The sequence below is a fragment of the Ceratotherium simum genome, chromosome 33 (genome assembly GCF_057802395.1).
Source record: "Ceratotherium simum simum isolate JZ-2026a chromosome 33, ASM5780239v1, whole genome shotgun sequence".
Taxonomy (NCBI): domain Eukaryota; kingdom Metazoa; phylum Chordata; class Mammalia; order Perissodactyla; family Rhinocerotidae; genus Ceratotherium; species Ceratotherium simum.
Genome location: NC_141932.1, coordinates 31,977,772 through 31,997,880, shown reverse-complemented (window position 1 = coordinate 31,997,880; position 20,109 = coordinate 31,977,772).

Sequence of the window (20,109 nt, the reverse complement as noted above, 5' to 3'; positions counted from 1 at the left end):
CTGGTCAATTCTGCAAAACAGTAAAAGAATTAACATCAATCCTTCAAAAACTCTTCCAAAAATTGAAAAGGAAGGAACACTTCTGAATTCGTTCTATGAGGCCAGAATTACTCTGATACCCAAACCAGACAAAGAACATCATAAGAAAAGAAAACTGTAGACAATTATCCCTTATGAATAGAGATGCAAAATTATCAAAAAAAAATATCAGCAAACAAAATTCAATAGCACATAGGACATAAGGCAAATGGTGGCATAGGAATTTCTACCACTCAATCGCCCCCAAAAACATTCATTTGAACAACTATCTGTACACAAAAATTCCCTCACAAGAGCCGAGGATTACAGGTGAGGGATTACAGCACCTGAATGAAGTACAGAAATAAGAAAAGACACATTGAGGAGGGTAGGAAAGAGAGCTTCATACTACCCCCTTTACTCCTACCCTTAGCCCGGGCAGCTCCGCATGGAGAGAGACACCTTCCCCGTGGAAGAAGGAGAGTAAATTTCACTTAGGACCCACCAGCCCACTCCAGCACTAGGATGACTCCTATGGCCCTAGATGGCTCCCTGCAGGCTCCCATGAATCCAGGCCCCCAGCACCCCCAGTGTCTTTTCATGCCAGTATCCCCAAGTAGCATCACTAGCAACAGGCTCCTGGTAGGCTTCTGTGAATCCAGACCTCAGCTCTCCCCAGTACCTGCCTACTCTAGTGGCCACAGGCAACTCCCACATCCCCAGATGTCTTTCACTGCAGGGCTTCTGGCCAGCTTCTGCAAACCCAGGCCTCCAGATCACTCTGGCAGTTACTGGCTCCCCCTCTCCTGTGCAAATCCCAAGGCGCCAAGCTCCCCTTAGTCTCCCTTGAACCCAGGCTTCTGTCTCACCCCAGTACCTGCTAGCTGTAGCAGCCTAAGGTGGCTCAGTAGCCCCAGCAGACTCTCACAGCTCCAGGCAGCTTCCTTGGCTCCAGGCTCCCAATCAGATCCCATGAACCCAGGCTCCAAGGTAACACCCACAAACCCAAGGTCCCAGCTGTGCCCAGCACCAGTCTGACCACCATGGATCCAGACTTTTAACCCACCCTGGCACCAGGCCACTCAAGGACTCCAACAGCAAACCAGTCCCTGGACACAACCAGATGGCCCATCCAGAATCTCTAGACAGGCTGACTGGTGAAGGACTTTGCCTGCTAAAGTCAGTCTGTAAAGGCTGGAAGACGTGCTTACTTCCTCAAATGTGCAGACCCCAACACAAGGCCACAAGGATAATGAATAATCAAGGAAATGTAACATCATTAAAGGAAACTAATCAAACTCCAATAATGGATCATAAAGAAATGGAGAACTACGAACTGTCTGACAAATAATTCAAAATAATTCTCTTAAGGAAATTCAGAAATTACAAGAAAATACAGGTGACAACTAAATAAAATCAAGAAAACAACACATGAACAAAATGAGAAGTTTAACAAAGAAATATAAACCATTAAAAATAAACAGAAATCCTAGGGTTGTGGAATACAATGGCTAATTGAAGAATTCAATAGGGAGCTTCAACAACAGACTCAACCAAACAGAAGAAAGAATTAGTGAACTAGAAGACAGATCATTTGAAATCATCCAGTTAGAGGAGCTAAAAGAAAAAAGAATGAAAAAGAGTGAAGAAAGATTATGTGAACTATGGAATAACATTAAAAGAAACAATCTGCATATTATTGGAATCCCAGAACAAGAAGAGAGGGAAAAAGGAGCATAAAGCTTGTTTAAAGAAATAATAGCAGAGAACTTCCTAAGTCTTGGTAGAGATTTAGACATCCAAGTTCAAGAATCTAATAGGTCTCCCCAAAATGTTTAATCTAAAGTGATCTTTTCCAAGACATATTAAAATAAAATTGTCTAAAATCAAAGGCAAAGAGAGAATTTTAAACAGCAGTAAGGGAAAAAAATGTCTCACATATAAAGGGACCCCCATAAGGCTATCACAGATTTCTCAGCAGAAACCTCGTAGGCTGGGAAAGAATGTAATGATATATTCAAAGTTCTGAAAGAAAAGAACCTGCCAGCAAAGTATATTTTACCCAGCAAAGCCATCCTTAATAAATGAAGGGGAAATAAAGGCTTTCCCAGACAAAGAAATGCTGAGGGAGTTCATCACCATTAGACTTGCCTCACAAGAAATGCTGAAAGGAGCTCTTCAAGCTGACATGAAAGGACGCTAATAGTAATGTGATAACATATGAAAATATGAAACATACTGGTAAAGGTACGTATATAACCAAATTCGGAATGCTCTAATACAGTAAAATAGCAGTGTGTTAATCACTTAATTCTAGTATAAAGGTTTAAAAACCAAAAGTATTGAAAACAATTTTACCTATAATAATTTGTTAATGGATACGCAACATAAAAAGAGATAAATTATGACGTTAGAAACATAAATTATGGGAGGAGGAGTAAAGCAGTAGAGTTTTTGCAAGCAATCAAAGTTAAGTTGTTATCAGCTTAAAATAGACTTTTGTGTTGATGTTTTGTAAGCCTCAGAGTATCACAAAGCAAAAATCGACAGTAGATAACACAAAAGATAAAGAGAAGGGAATCAAAGCATACCACTACAGAAAATCATCAATCCACAAAGACAACCCGAGAGGAAGAAAGGAACAAGGAAACTACAAAACAACAAGAAAATAATTAATAAGATGGTATTAGTAAGTCTTTACCTACCAATAATACCTTAAATGTAAAGGGATTAAATTCGTCAATCAAAAAGCATAGAGTGGCTGAATGGATTAAAAAATAAGACCCAACGGTATGCTGCCTACAAGAGACTCACTTCAGCTTTAAGGACACACATAGGCTTAAAGAGAAGCAATGGAAAAAGATATTTCATGCAAATGTAAAACAAAATACAGCAGAGATAGCTATACTTATACCAGACAAAATAGACTTTAAGCCAAAAATGGTAACAAGACAAGGGAGGTCATTATGTAATGATAAAGGGGTCAACTCATCAAGCAGGTATAGCTGCAAATATATGTGCACCCAACATCAGAGCACCTAAATATATTAAATACTAACAGATCTGAAAGGAGAAATAGACAACAATACAATAATAGTAGGAGACTTCAATCCCCCACTTTCAACAATGGATAGACCATACAGACAGAAAATAAATAAGGAAACATTGGACTTGAGCTATATCTTAAACCAAATGGATCTAACAGACATATACAGAACATTCCACCCAACAGCAACAGAATATACATTCTTCTCAAGCACACAAGAAACATTTTCCAGGACAGATCATATGTTAAATCACAAAATAAGCCTTAGCAAAGGAAAAAAGATTGAAATCACACCAAGTATCTTTTACAACCACAATTGTATGAAACTAGCAATCAACAAAACACACACACACACGCAGACGCACATGTGCACGTGCACACACACACAGTGGAATATTATTCGACCATAAAATAGAAGGAAATCCTGCCATTTGTGACAACATGGATTGACCTTGGGAACATTATGCAAAGCGAAATAAGTCAGACAGAGAAAGACAAATACTTCATGATCTCATTTGTGTGTGGAATATAAAAAAGTCAAACTCATAGAACCATAGAATAGAATAGTGGTTGCCAGGGCAATGGGGAAATGTTGGTTAAAGGGTACAAACTTGCAGTTATAAGATGAATAAGTTCTGGGAATCTAATGTACGGTGCGGTGACTGTAGTTCACAATACTGTATTGTATACTTAAACATTGTGAAGAGAATTGATCTTTGAAGTTCTCAGCACAAAAAAAATAACTGTAATCACGTAAGGTGATTGAGGTGTTAACTAACCTTATTGTGGTAATCATTTCACAATATATACATGTATCAAATCATCACATTGTACACCTTAAACTTACATATGTTATATGTCAACAATATCTCAATAAAGCTGGAAAAAATTCAATAGCACATGAAAAGAATTATACCCCATGAATAAGTGGGATTTATCCCAGGGTTGTGTTTGGTTCAACACAGGAAAACCAATCAATGTAATACAACATATTAATAGAATAAAGGTAAAAATTGCATGATCATCTCAACAGACAAAGAAAAAGCATTTGACAAAAATCCAACACCATTTCATGATAAAAAATACTCAACAAAATAGGAACAGAACAGAACTTCCTCAACCTGATGAAGGGCATCATTGTAAAAGTATTCAACGTTGTGCTGGAGATTCTAGTCAGAGCAAGTAGGCAAGAAAATTCACTAAAAGACATCTAGATTGGAAAGGCAAAATTAAAACGATCTCTACTTACAGGTGACATGTTCTTATATATATAAAATCCTAAGGAATACACACAGACACAAACTATTCAAGTTGAATTAATTAGGCAAGGTTGCAGCGTACAAGACAAATATACAAATTCAGTTGTATTTCCATACTCTAGCAATAAACAATCCAAAAACAATATTAGGAAAATAATTCTGTTTATAGTAGCATCAGAAAGAATAAAATGCTTAGGAAAAATTTAACAAAAAAAATAAGACTAAAAGTCTTACTGAAAACTACAAAACATAGTTGAGAGAAGTTAAAAAAGACCCAAATAAACAGAAAGACATTGTGTATTCATGGATTGGAGGACTTAATACTGTTAAGAAGGCAATACTCCCCAAATTGATCTACAGATCCAAAGCAATCTCTATCAAAATTCCAACTGCTTTTTTTTTCCTTTTCTTTTTTTTCAGAAATTGACAAACTGGCCTAAAATTCACACAGGAAGACAAGGGACCCAGAATAGTCAAACAATCTTGGAAACGAAGAACACAGCGAGAGTACTCACACATTCCAATTTCAAAACGTACTACAAGCTCCATCAATCAAGACAATGTGGAGCTGGGATAAGGACAGACACACAGACCAGTGGACGAGAATCAAGTCCAGGAATAAACCCACACATCTACAGTCTACTGATTGTCAACAAGGATGCCAAGAAAATTCAAAGAATTGTCAAGGAATAACCTTTTCAACAAATTGTGCTCAGACAACTGGATATCAAAATGCAAAAGAAAATGCATTTGGACCCCTAACTCATGCCATGTACAAAAATTAATTCAAATCTGTATGTAAGAGCTAAAACTGTGGAATTCTTAGAGGGAAACATAGTTGCCAATCTTTATTACCCTGGATTTGGCAACAGTTTCTTAGATATAACACCTAAAACGCAAGCAGAGAAAAAAATAGATAAATCAGACTTCATCAAAATTAAAAACTTTCCTGCATTAAAAGAGGACACTATGAAGAAAGTTAAAAGACAACCCACGGAATGGGAGAAATTTTGTCTGATCAGGGTCTATCCAGAATGTATAGAGAACTCTTATAATGCAATAATAAAAAGACAAACCCAATTTAAAAATAGTCAAAGGATTTTAATAGACATTTCACCAAAGAAGATATACAAATGGTCAATAAATACATGTAAACACAAGTCAAAACCAAACACAATACCACTTCACACCCACTAGGATGGCAATACATAGATACCTACATACATAAAAACAGACAATAACGAGTGTTGGCAAGGCTGTGGAGTGATTGGAGCCCTCAAACATTGCAGGTGGCGAGATAAATTGTACAGTCACTTTGGAAAAGTTTGGCAGTCCATCAAAATATTAAACATAGAATTATCATATGACCCAGCAATTCCACTCCTGGGTATATATCCCAAAACTGTTCACACAAAAACTTGTACATGAATGTTCACATAAGTTATTATTTATAATCACCATAAAGTGGAAACAACCCAAATGCCCATCAATGGATGAACGGATAAATACAATGCAGTATATCCATTCAATGGAATATTATTCAGCCATAAAAAAGGAATGAGTTACGGACATGCTACAACATGGAGAAACTTTGAAAACATTATGCTAAGTAAAAGAAGGCAGAGACAAAAATATAAATATTGTATGATCCCACTTATCCAGAATAGGCAAATCCATAGAGACAAAAAGTAGACTAGAGGCTGCCAAGGGCAGAAGGGAATGGGAACTGCTTGATAGTGGGTATGGGATTTCTTTGGGGCATGATGAAAATGTTCTAGAATTAAGTAGTGGTGATGGTTGCACAATCTTGTAATTATACTAAAAACCACTGAATTGAACATTTTTAAATGGTAGATTTTCAGGAATTATATCTCAATAAATATGTAACAAAAACTCTCATCATCGTCTGACGTATTATATAATGTGCTTATTTATCTTAATTACTGTGGTTTCCCCCCCAGACTTTAAATTTGACAAAGGAAGGGATTCTTGTTCGTTTTGTTCGCTATTATTTCTCCAGCAGTTCTCACAGTCCTGGCCCCTGATGGGCACTAGCTAGATGCTGAGTGACCGCATGAATGGAGGTGGGGAGGGAAGGAGGGAAGCAGGAACTGAAGGAGAGAGGGAGAGGGGAGAGGGGAGACTGCTGCGTGCTCCAGGGTGGGAGGAGGACAGACGCCAGTCTCCTATCTGGGCACTGGATTGGACTGAGGTCGCCAGTACGCTAGCACACAGCGGACTCCCAGTAAACGTCTGTGGAAGGAACGCCCTAGGAAGCGAGTTCCTCTAACTTGCTACCTTTCTTTCCTTAGTTAGCACCACCTCCCTTTCCCCCAGCCTGCAAAGAGAGAGCGAGAGCCTATCACGGAATTCTTGTGTATTCACAGGGGGCGTGGCACAAACTCTGCAGTTGGAGAATTCCTTCCTATTTGTCCTTCCTTCTGACAAGATGGGGAGTACATCCCCAGAGGCCTCCGAGTCCTTGCTCAGACGTGCCTCATCAGGGTTGAAAACACCGCAGGGCGGCGTGTGCAGAGACCAGCGAAGAGGAACAGAGGAGCTCTGGTTCTTAGAATGTAGAACAGCTGCTCAAACTGCTCAGGTGGTTACTTTGTGGAAACAAACTCCTTCCACTGATTCCGGTTTTACATCATGTTGCCCTATAAGAGCAAGGCTTTTGTTTGTTTTGTTCACAGCAGCTTGTCCACTGTCTTTGGCCCAAAGTAGGACCAAAATATTGATGCCAAACATTTTATTTTTTATGCTTGCCTTAACTAGGGAGTCACAAGTTCAAACAGCCACGGGAGCCAGTCCTGGGATGATAATAGGGTGTGGTGGGGACTGTGGTAAACCAGAGAGCCCTTGCTACCAGTTCCACTGATGGTGGTCACATAGGGATCCAGGCCAAGGACTGCCAGGGTTATCAGATCTCTCTCATCTCTCTCTCTCTCTCTCTCCTTTTAAGATAAAGTGAATGTCTGGATATTCTATGTGAAATACAATAATTTTTAAATGCTGGCAAATGATTCAATTTGCTTTTTAAATGTCTTTATCGAGATACAACTTAGATTCCATATCATTCACTTACTTAAAGTGTAAAAAACAGAGTTGTGAAACCATTCCAGTCTAATCATCACCCCGATAAGCAATCTTGTGCCCATCAGCATCACCCCTCATTCCTCTGTCCCCCCAACACCAGTCCTAGACAACCACTAATCCACTTTCTGTCTCTACAGATTTGCCTACTCTGGACATTTCACATAAGTGGGATCATACAATACACAGGCTTTTGCGTCCCGCTTCTTGCAAGGAGTATGATGTTTTCAGGGTTCGTCCATGCTGCGGCATGTGTCAGTGTTTCACTCTTTCCTGTTGTTGCTGTTGAACAACACGCCATTCTGTGGCTATAGTACATTTTGTTTATCCATCACCAGTGGCTGGACATTGAACAAAGCATGCCACAAGCTGGGCTCAGTCCTAGGTGGTCGTTTGTCACCTCTGCCCTGGACTGTTGTGACGCCTCCTGGCTTGTCTCCCCTGCTCCTGTTCAACCCCACTGCCCACTGCTGACAGGGGGCCTGGATGTCACCAGTCAGACAGTCCAGGCTGTGAACTTGGGGACGATTTTTCTAACACAAGTCTCTGAACACGTATGTCACTCTTCCACCCACCCCAATGCTGAACCTGCCCTCCTCCCTTGGCTTCGGGACAGTCCCAGCCCCTTAGCCCAGCACACAAACTCCCTCAAGACCTGGCCCCACCTCCCTCCACAGCCTCCCCTGGTCACAAACCCTGCGCTCCAACCCCCACGCCACTCTCCTCTCCTGAACCGCCAAGCATCACATTCCTCCATTCCTCTGCTCATGCTTTGCCATGTGGTGTGGCAATTCCTCCCATTGCGGGTCATCGTCTTCCAGTGGACAGTGAGATTCTTCTGGCCAAGGGCTCTTCCTTCTTCATCAGTGTCTCTATCCTCAGGGCTTGGGACACAGTAGGTATGTGATAAATGTCTGATCATGGAAAAGACTTAGGCTGTTCCTCCATTTAAAATGCTCTTCCCTGCCTGTGTATGGACTAACTCTGGAATCCCCCTCTATTTTCTGCTGTAAGACGGAGCCTACAAAAGTAAGACTCTTCCTGAGCCAGGCATCCAAATGTCAGATTTCGAAACATGTTGTGAGCTAAAGAGTCCAAGGTACCAACTTCAAAGCTAGGACTGTAATGGGACTTCTGACTGACAGCCCCTAATTACAGCCTTTAAGTATACACAGTCACTGGCAGGAGTCCAGCCTTTAGAGGAGGACTCCTGCTTAACTGGTTGAAAATGTGACCAGCGGGGTATAATTCCCTGAGCCGCAAGGAGCCACAGATCAGAGAGAATGCGAGAGAAACTCCACAGATCGCTCTAGTATGAAGTTTATCCTTTGCGGATGCCATCAAAACCAAAAGAGCTGGGTTGGCTTGGACAAGGAGAAACAAATATTGTTTGTGCTCCAAACTAATGCATACAGTTTATTGGCTGGTGTTTGGAGTGGTTTGAAGGGAAAGACAGCAGAGAAATACAGATTTGCACACTGGGGCAGGACAACGGGTGGGTGAGTGGGAAGTGACTCAAGCAGGGCGCCCGGAGCAGGACAGCCGCACGGATCCGGGACTCCGGTTACCCCGACACTGATGGAGATGCGGGGACGCCGTTGCCCCCGTGCCTCCAGCCTGCATCGAAGCCGCTCCCTCTCCTGGCTGCCTCCCGCTGCGGGACGAGCCACGTCTTAGTTGGTGGCATAGATGCAGGTTATTTGTGCTCCACCAAACCCCCAGACGACGGTATGGAACTTGGTTTGGCAGCCGTGCTGTGATCTGAGACCTTGTCTCTGTTCCCACGATGAGCTCAGCCAACAGGCGCAGCATGTGGGAGCTTTCCACACCACAGCGCCAGTTTGGATGGAAAGAGTCGTCCTGAGATGTAGTTTGGTGATGAAATGGGCAGGAAATTTAGGTCAAAACCATATGAGAGTGGATTTAAGTCCTGATGTTGCCAGTTCATGGCGCTGTGACTTGGACCTTGGGCCAGAACTGCCAGGTAAAACACAGGGTGCCCAGTTAAATTTGAATTTCAGAGAAACAACACGTAAGTTTATAGGACATACTCAACCTAAAATTTGTCTTAATTATATATTATTTTGTTTATCTAAAATTCCAACTAAACTGGGTGTCCTGCACTTTATTCACTCCATCTGGCAGATGGCTCCCCTCCCTGAGACCAGTGTCCCCACGTTGTTGCACGTGGTAGCAATGCCGGTTACAAAGGGGTATGTCAGCCAGCCAGGAGAACGTCGGAGCAGAGCAGGTTCTGACTCTGTGGACTGTCGGGGTTAGGATCGTGACAAATTGACCTCCTAATTACTCTTCTCTTTCCTCACCACCTTTGTCTGCTTTCTAGCTATTTCTAAATGTTAAACATTCATAAAGGCCAGTGTATATTTTCCTCATGGTGGAACATTTCTTCTCCCACCACAGAAAGCGTAAGGACCTCAGGTGAGGTGGGGGAAAGGAAGGTGGGACTCACAGATGGCCGCGGTGCCCCCTCAATCTGGAGGCTTACCTGATGACACTGGTCTTCCCCACACCACTTTGGCTGTAAACAGCGCCCTTTATTTCTCAATCTGAGCCGGAAGGTGTGACTATGGTGCGCCTGGTGTAGCTCGAGTCTAACCTCCCTGCTTCTGAAAGAACTGGGCGGTGGGAACACTGCCAGTGTAGAAGGTCCCCTCAGAAGGAGGAATACGCACTGAGTCCCTTCGATCCCCTCCTGCACACTGTCACCAGAGCATTCCGTCACCCGCGTGGGGAAGCACGTGCTTCAGGACAGCTCCGGCTGGCTGTCTGCTGTCCCGCAGCCTCCACCGTAACGCCCAGCCGCACGTGTGCACCAATAATCTTTTATGATGTCATAATGCATTTTAGTGTGTGCGTGGCTGTTACCTTTTAGAGGCCCCCATTTAGATTTATGGAGCAAAAGAGAAAAGTTTTTTTTAAATGTAATCTAATTAGTCTGAGTGCATTTGTACGCCCATTAAAATTCACCTGTCCAGGATTTTCCATTTATCATGATTACGAGGGAACAGCCATGCCGAGAAGGCGGCTGCCTCTCCAGTTAATACGAAATGATGATTTATTCTCTGGAGTGCTTTTAGTGATGGTCTAGATCTAATGGACTGTTCTGTGTGACAAGTCCTCCACGTAAACTGCAAAATTAGATCTGTCATCTTTTCCTGTAGACCACGTCCCGGCCATGCCTGGAGGCCATGGCTCATGGATATGGACACAGTGGCCCCGTGGAGGTGCCAGCAGGGGAAGGGAGCCCATCCCTTAGACAGCTGGCAGGTGGGCAACTCCCTCTGTGATTACAGTGGCCCTGGACAGCTGTCTGGTCCCTCCATGGGGTTTGGCATGGGGAGGTGCTCCCTCGGAGCCATCAAGTCCCTTGGCTGGTGTCCCTGCTCTGGGAAGGAGATGCTAGGATCACAGCAGCAGGGTTGCCCTGGGCCGCCTCCTCACACGGAGGCTAGGGGGCAGCTTTTCTATTGGACACAGACCTAAGGACACATTGTCCATCTGTGAGTCCACACCCCAGGCTACAGACCGTTCAACTGGGAAACAGGACCCTGATACTGGATTGAGCAAGCTGACTGAGACAACCCCAGGATGGGAGTCACTGGGGCGCGAGGAGACCCCAGAGATGAGAGAGCTGACTACACACATGCACTCGTTCTCTATCCATACCACCTGCAAAGCGCCCCAGAGTGCAGAACCCTCCCCACTCCTGCCTGCAAACAGAGCATGGTCAAGGCGTCCCGTGGAATTGGCCTGGAGCTTGTCACCTGCCCAGCAACTCTGGCAAGATAGAGACCCGTCTAGTGCGGGGTGGCCCCTCCCCCACTTTCTCCAACTCTCCATTATGCCCTGGGGGCTGCAGGCTCCATCCTCAGTAACCACAACCCTGAGGAGTGTGAGCGTTGTTCCTGCACTCCACTCCACTGAGCTCATGTGGCTGGGCTTCTACGAAAGTTGGGGCTCCTCCCAACCCCAGACTGGATCACTAGCAGGTCAGGAAAGGAGGAACGTCTTAGCTTCAGCTGTGACCCCCAAGCCCATCTCCCGAATCGAGTGGCGTTCCTTACACCCCAACCCCCTGGTCCTGAGCACTTCCGTGTCAGCCAGGGGGCAGTGGAAAATCCCCGTTGGTGCCTGAGATAAATTGGGGTTGAATAGGGATAACTGTAGGCAATAAAAGGACTTGAAACAATGTGGACCATCAGAGGCAGAGGAGGAAAGTCACTCCCTCTTCAAAGCTGTTCCAGTTCTTGCATCTGCATCAGGAGAAAGGCTCAGTTAGGTGCTAACGTGTCCTTAGCAGCTCTCTGGCACCTGGTGAGAGGGCGCGACCACGACATCTACTTGAGGAAAAACACCAAGTCAATAATAGTGCCAATAGTACCCAGATGTGATAAATCCTGAAAGTGGAACACAGTACTGAAGTTTGGGAGACCCCAGTCCGGGGGAAATCATTTGTTCTAACCCTGGACCCTTCCTTGGGAAATCTGACCAGAATCAGGAAGCGCTGGTGAGGGTGGAAGGGAGAAAGATGGGGGAGGGGGATGAGCAGAAGCTGCTGGACAGAGCCATTTCCAGGGGCGGAGAAATTAGGGGGCCTCTCTCTTGGGACCCATTTTCAAATACTCGCAGTTACCAGTACAGAAATTGCACGCGGCCACGTGGCTGATTTCCTGCACCGTGACGGCTCGGCCACGTTTAGGGCAGAAGAGAGTTTTCCTTTCTGAGAAGTTGATGAGAGAGGCTGAATAGGCTTAGCCAGACCACGTGCTCATGTTGCCACAGGCCCAGGTACAGGGCCCGCAGGAGTCAGGTCAGCCCACAGACAGGTCATGGGCCAGGCGGAGGGTGGTCCCAGAAATCCCCCAGGGACCTGCACCTCAAGTGCAAAGGGGACAGAAAAACCCAGGTGGCTGGAGCCCTTCGCTCCATGTGCTGGCTGAGGAAGACCCAGGGGAGGAAGGAGGTGCCCGGAGTGTAGGTGAAAACATGTCCTCTCGGGGCGGCCAGACCTGGGTGGCGTTGCCCTGAACAGTGGTGCTGAGTCAGGCCCGGCTTTCCACCCACCCCAGGCTCCTGCCCTGCCTCGTGCCTCAACTCTCTCCAGTCATGAACGAGCTTGTGTGACACACCCTCTCTACGCAATGACTGTGCTGCATCCTGGGGCAGTGGGGCTGTGATGAGCAAGGCAGAACCTCTACCCTGCAGAGGCGAAATGCAGCGTCCTTTGGTTCAGCATCCAGCCCACAGATCTGTGTTCAGCAGGCAGTTTTTACTTTCTTTTCAATTGAAACCTTGGTGGGGCCTGCTCTCGAGCTCATCCCAGGCCCCACTCTTCCTTGCACAGAACTCCTGACCCCTGGACTCAGTATTGTCATCTGACTAGACCCTCCAGGCTTCTGAGTGGGTGGTCCCTGGTCCTGAGTGCAGACAGGTCCCAGGCCTGGGGGTTGGGGTGGTGAGGAGGCTGAGTCACATATAACTGACTCCCCAGCACGGAACAGAACAGATAGCCCCTATGCTGGGGACACATGCTGTGTGCCATGAGAGGGCAGAGGGGGAGGAAATGGAATCCGCTTGTGCATGCAGGAAGGCTTCCAGGAGGAGTCGTCATTAGAGACGAGCCCTGAAAATGACCCAGTCCCTGAGCTCTGGCAATCGTGACACACTGTGTGATGCAAGCAAGGCACATTTGGTGCTTAATGAGGGTCCCTGGCAGAAATCCCTGTGCGGTGAGTTCCTGGGGCCAGGGATCAGGCTGGGCTCCCCAGAGGCAGAGCCTGAAACAAAGATTCCTGTTCATTGGGTAGTGATCCCGGGAACCTCAGACAGTGCAGCAGGAGTGACAGGAAAAGAAGGAAGCCACAGAGGGCACACTGGCGAGCGGTTACTGCCACGGGTGACTGGAGCTCAGGCCCATCGGCACCTCGGGGGGACTGTGCAGAACATGCCTCAGAAGGGTCTCTCCAGGGGCAAAGAAGCTGGGCACTGGCTGAAGGCTGCTCCCAGGGATGTTGACTCCCGGCACCTCCCGCCTGCCCTGCACTCAGGCAGCAGAGCGGGCTTCTGCATCCAGGGAGGGGCCTCAGGCCGAGTCGCTGTGGTGCTTTCAGTGGATCATGGTGCGCATGCGAACAGTGCAGGCCAAAGGGGAGATACACAGGAGAAGACGGCATCTCCTACCCCAGGGGGAGAACCATGGGATGGCACAGTCAGGGAAGCCCTTCTGAATGAGGGGGAGGCAGGAGCCAGCCCTCTGGGGGACAGGCAGGGAGAGCCATGGTGCCCGTGCCTGTTGAGCAGCCCTCCGGTGTGGAGTCACAGGAGGTGCCAGGCATCCTCCAGAAGCTTCCATGGGCAAAGGGATGGCAGCATAATGGTGCAACATCAAGCCTCGTGACAGGCTGACCAGCGGTATTTGGGTGGTCCTGGGTGGGAAGTGGGCATGGGGGAGGTGTCTTCTCTCCAACAGCATCGATTGCCTATGTCTATTCCTCTGTCTGGCTCTCAAAATCTAGGATCCTGGAGCTGCAAGGGAAGATGGCTGGGGAAGCAGAACAGGAACGGGAAAAGCGTTTCAGAGCAACACGGAGACATAAGCAGATAAGAAGCACCACAGACAAAAGGGAGAGGAAAGTTTGGGAGGTATCCGTGGCACTGCTCCCCCACCCATCCCTTCAGGGCAAATCATTTGGTTAAGGTCCAGGCCTGATGCGTCTTAGAATTCATTGAGTCACTAAGACACCTGACATGGGACCTAGTACATAGTAGACACTTAACATGTGTTTATAAAGTCATTACTTTTTTAAAAATACATAACATTAGGTCAAACTGGCTCTTTGACACTTGAAGAGCAAATAAGATAATGATTTGACTAAATTCAACCCTTTAATCTTTTTGAGCTCTATTTTCCAAAGTCAGTGTTTTGGCAAAGGACAGACAAGAAGTGAAGAGGAAAGTTTTCATGAACTTAGGAATCAGATTGTTTATACATGTGACCATGGAGGCTCATTACTGATCAACTAGAGTCTGCATCCACATCTTTGAGAGTTGACTGATCCTGGACCCTTGACATAAAATCCAAGCATACTTGTGGAAAGTCAGCATGCTTGCAGCTGCTGATAGGCATAGAAAGCCTTAATCAAGGCAGTGCATCTCATCAGTATTCAAAGAATTATATCTGACAATTGAGATTTAAGCAATTATTCTTCCTGCTGTTCGGCATAGAGGCTTGGACAGTAAATATTTGTGGCCTGAAATTGAGCAGAGACACAAATAGAGTGTAACCCTCCAAATGCTTTGCCAACCCTCACCAAGGAGTCAAGACCTCGTCGATCCCTTCATCCACCACTCTGTCAAAGTCCTGGGCCCACGGGGGCCTGGGCTCCCACTGAGCCGCCTCCTTCCAGACCATGGGTCTGAGTTGGCAACAGAGCCTCCATCATCATTATTAATCCCTGCTGGTTGCCCGGGATGGCAGCCACCAGAGCACCAAGGGAGAGGCTCGACTCCAGGTAAACACACGCACGTCCTTTGGGCAGACTGCAGGCCAGCTCCAGCTGTCAACTGATGGCCTGTCGCTGTGGCCGCGGGCACAGCACAGGGGCATGGGGTAATGCTGGCAGCCCAAAGTCTTCCGCCTCATCACAACCAGCAGTCTGGAACCTGGGCCACTTTTTTTTTTAATCTATGCATTTGAACCAACGCGGACAGCTTAATGAAGCAATATTTATGGAACTGATACCACCGAGGAGACGGCTGCTCCTTTTCTTCATCTTCTATTTTTAATATTTGATCTGGCAAACGTATTATTAAAGGAATATTTCAAATCTGATTGCTCTTCTGTTTGACTGTGTGTGGTACTCATTGCACGCTGGGGGCTGGGGGAAATCAGACTGACCAGGCTGGGAGCTCTATAATGTTATCCCTTCCAACAGCCCTTTGCTCCGAGGCTGATTACATTCACATGCAAGGCTGTGGACTCGCCAGCTAATTCTCTGCACCTCGCCTTAATTACAGCGGCCTCCTCCTTTCCTCCCGCTCTCGCTCGAGGCCTGTTCCAGACTCTTCTCCTGGGGATCAGGAACTTTCTTTCCAACAAGTGGTCTCTCTGGGTATCTGCAAAGTTGTTTTGTTCAATCACCAAGTTGTTTCGTGAGCTTCGGTCTTCCTCACAAGGCACAGAAAAGTGCACAGGTGCTCGGGGTGGGCTCTGATGCAGCCTCCCCACGGACAGGAGCCCTTGGTCCAGCCGCAGGCATGATGGTCACTCGCGTGGAGCCCGCAGATGTCTTGTCCCTGCTTTTCCCTTTGTAAGAGGCTAGCTCCAGCTTGAACGTCTCGAACTACCTGATAAATCTACCCCGCCTCAGCTTGGGCAACTGGCCCTATTTCCACCTCAGCCTCTGATGGGGGGCCAGAGGGAGCCTTTGAGCCCCACTCAGGGGGGGCACTCGTGGGGTGGGGCACAGCGTGGCCCCGCCGTGCCGCTGGGACTGAAGGCCACAGGCTTTGTCTCCAAAGGCAGACGGGCACACAGATGCTGTAGGCTCCGCTCTCGCTGACCCGCTGAAGGATGTGTCCTGGCTCAAAGACTCTCTGGGCCTCACAAATCCCAGTGATTTCTGCCAATTATTGACTTTTTCTGTAAGGGCCCAATAGTATTTTAGTCTTTGCAGGCCATTCAGTCGCTCTCACAGCTACTTACCTCTGCCATTGTGGCACCAAAGCGGCCACAGATAGCATGTAAACTAACAAGCACGGCTGTGTGCCAATAGAACTTTATGTACTGAAACAAGCCGGGGGCCAGATTTGGTCTGCAGGCCACAGTGTCCAGACTCCAGCTTTAGACTTTTCCTTGAATTAGGAATGTTAAAAAAAAAAAAAAAAAAAAAAACTAAAATACTTTAGCTTCATCTTAAGCAATACTCATAAAATCAGAGGCTTAAATCATGAATTATATATATTTTTTCCCCTAATACATTAAAAAATACTTAACTATCAAAAAATTTTAAAGTTCTTTCATGTTCCACTGAAATCCCTCCAGGAAATGCCGGGTCAGACTGCCACCAGGTAAGCGTGGAAACTTCCAGGGGCCCCGAGCTCACCACTGCTGCCAGCGGGAGTCACACAGGAAAGGGAGGCCCAGAGAGCAAACTGCCAGGTCCTGCAGCCCGGCTTTCTCTGGATCCAGCCCCGACCCCCGCTCTCTCTGACCCTGCAGGGTTCCCTTCTCCTGACTCCAGGGGCCCTAACCTGACCTTCCAGGCAATGACAGCCTCGTCCACTCACCCTCGCTGGATGGAGGCCCACTGGGAGGCTGCCTCCACGGAGCCACATTCTAACAGGGGCAGCGTATGATAAACAAGTGAGCAAACAAATAAACAGGTAACTTCAGGTGATGGTAAATGCAATAGGGAAAAAGAATGCAGGGAGGGGGATAAAGACGTATGGGCTCTTTGAGACCAGGTGGTCAGGGAGGGCTTCTTGGAGTTGGTGACACTGAGTTAAGACGCAGAGGATGAGAAAGAGTGAGCCACACAGAAAGCAGGGCCAGTGCCATCCAGACGGGAAACAGCAGGTGCGAGAGGAAGCAAGTGGGAATGGATCCTCCGTGTTCGGGACACGAGAAGACGCCAGGAGAGCAGGCGGGCAGTGAGTGAGGAGGAAGGTGGCTGGAGGAGAAACTGAGGATCCCTCGAGGTATCGCAGGTCCCACAGGTGGGGTTGGGAGGTCAGCCCTGCACGTGTGTCCTCACCAAACTTGGTCCACCTCCTCTCCTTCCCCAGCCCCTGTCAGAGCATGCCGGCTTAGCCCCCAAAACTGGGGACCCACGGCTTCCATCCCTCTCCTTCTTACACATTTGCTCAGATGTTGCCTTTGAGTCCGAGGAATAAAAGTAAGGTTGCATGAAATTTCAGAAAATCAAACATAAAGGCACATGTGGATAGCAGGATAAATTCCCCAGCCAACAGTGGCAGACAGGGACCCTCATGAAACCTTCCGTGAGGATGAGGCTGACATCTCCCTTTGCAAAAAGTCTGACTCGGGTGGCCTAGTGCACCCAAGTGCAATTTCCACAGACTTGCAGCACATCAGATACTTTTGATTTCCCAACAGCTGCCATTAAACAAAAATTAAATGCAAAATGGACACTACACCAAAACAGATGTTCTTGGAAACTTGATAATTCCAAAGAGTCTGGGAAGGCTTGAAGGCTGGCTCCTTCGGCACATTTGCAAGCCGAGCTGTCTTAGGTTCCCGGTGCGGTTGGACACAGCTTTATTGCGTTTCATATAGTCCACTCGGCTCTGACAGCACAAGCCCAATGCTGCAGAAATGAGCACCAACATGATACGCCCTTAACAGTGCCACGAGCTACTTCAGTTGGCCGAGGTCTCTGCAAACAGTTCCAACTATTTGCCCGGGAGTAACACCTGACAATTAAACACAAGGCAGTTCCCCCATCCCCAGACCCCCCTGTGAGAGGCAGAGGCCCACCAGGAAGAGGGAAAATGTGAGGGAAAGAGAGGAGGGCTTGCATCTCTCTAGGCACGCGGATGTGAACCTCCCAAAAATTCCTCCTGCCCCAGTTTGTTTCCCATCTGGAAAGTGGGGTGTCAGAGGAGCCATTTGAGGATCAAGTGTGATGGTGGAGGTCCCACTGCCGTGGAGAGCATCCAAGCAGAGATGAATGTGGTCATCATGGTCTCTGCCATGGCCTGCGGCCCATTCTCATCAGCCTCTCACATCACCCTGATCTCCTCAAGGTCCATGGAGCTCAGGCCCCTGAGGGCTCATTTGCTAGGTCTTGCCCACAGTCAAGAAAGGGATCCAAGTAAGGATGCCCTGTCCCCAAGGGGGACGTCACAGGGCTCCAGGGGGAGGGTGCAGTGTTGGGAGGGATGAGCTCTCTTCCCCATGGCCCACAGCTCACCATGGGTCACTCCTTCAGCACCCACAGTCCTGTGCCTGTACCAGTGGGGACGGGCTCTCCTCCCCAGGGCCCACAGCTCAGCGTGTGTCACTCCTTCAGCACCCACAGTCCCATGTGTGTCTGCACCAGTGGGGACGGGCTCCCCTCCCCAGGGCCCACAGCTCACCGTGTGTCTCTCCTTCAGCACCCACAGTCCTGCGTGTGCACTAGGGGGGACAGGCTCCCCTCCCCATGGCCCACAGCTCCCAGTGTGTCACTCCTTCAGCACCCACAGTCCCATGTCTGCACCAGTGGGGAAGGCAAGACAGCCTAGTGAGAAGGCCCGGAGCTCAGAGCCAGGCGCCTGGGTTCAGTCCCAGCGTCACCACTTGCTGGGTGTGTGTGGTTACTATCCCTGCAGCCCTCAGGTCCCTCTCCCAGGTAACGGAGGTGACCAGGGTGCCACTTGTGCGGGCTGCCACAGGGACAGCTAGATTAGGCAGGTAAGGTGTTTGCCAGGTCAGCCAAGATCATCTCCCATCGTTGAGTCTACGTCTGTGCAGCTCCCAGTCTGTGAACTCCTTGAGGGCTACGGCCCTGTCCTCTGTTCACAGCAATGAACATCTCCCTGGCCCGCACACAGGGCGTGGCACCCAGTGGGTCGTCACCCAGCGTCTATTGTAGTGAACTGATTTGCATGGGCAGTGTTCATCCCCACCACTCTGCCTAGCATGCTTTCCCCCTGCTGGCTCCTCCCATCCTGCAAGTCCCTCCTCAATATCACCTCCTCTGAGAGGCCTTCCCGGGCCATACATCCAGGGCAGCCTTCCGCACCCGCTGTCTCTGTCCCATCGTCTAGTGTTATTGTCTTAATAACAGTGCTTTCCACTAAAGGCCCCTGGGGTGTTGTCTTGTTTTCCACTGGGGGAAACTCCAGGGAGGTAACTGGCCCCTGACACTTGGAGCTGCAGGAGAAGTCACTGTTGTGACTCGTACACAAGTCTGTGGTCCCTGGGCCACTGTTTGAGTAACCACGGGGTTACTCACGGGCAGTACAGTTAGGTGAGCATGCCGAACCCCCCAGCCCTCGGCTGGCCACTGCAGTAGCTCTGAGGATCCTCGGCAGCTCCTCAAGGAAGCAGCAGCTTCTCGGAACCGAGGAGAGTAGAAGAGCCCATCTCAGCCGTAAGTGATGTTTCCTGTGCACAAGTCTCACCCCAGCCCGGGTCCCCATGCAATCTCTTCAGCACAGCCTCGTTCACTTCATCGTCAGGGCGGGTTGAGACAAGCTGCAGTAACAAACATCCCCAACATCGTGAGGGCTTAGCACCACCAAGGCCATCCCTCTCCTACTGCACGCCCCACAGGGGTCAGCAGGAGGACACTGGTCCTTGTTGCACCCAGGGGCTCAGGCTGAAGGAGGCCCCATCTCGGCACGTGATTCCACGATGGTGGAGGTAGGGTGCGGCAAAGCAGGCACTGGCTGTGAAGCTCCACCCAGAGATGACACGTCACTTCCACCACAACGTGCAGCCAGCCAGAACCAGTCCCACGGTCCCACCCACCCACAGGGGCTGGGAGTGCAATCACCCAGGGCTCAGGGGCAGAAAGCTGGCATATTTGGTGACAGTGCAAATGACCGCCACCCTCCCTGTGTCACTATCTCCATGGGGGGGATCTGGGAAGGAGGGTGGCAGCAAGACCTAACCTTGTGAGAGCTGTACTGTGCCCGAGTGCTCTGCACACCTTCACTCCA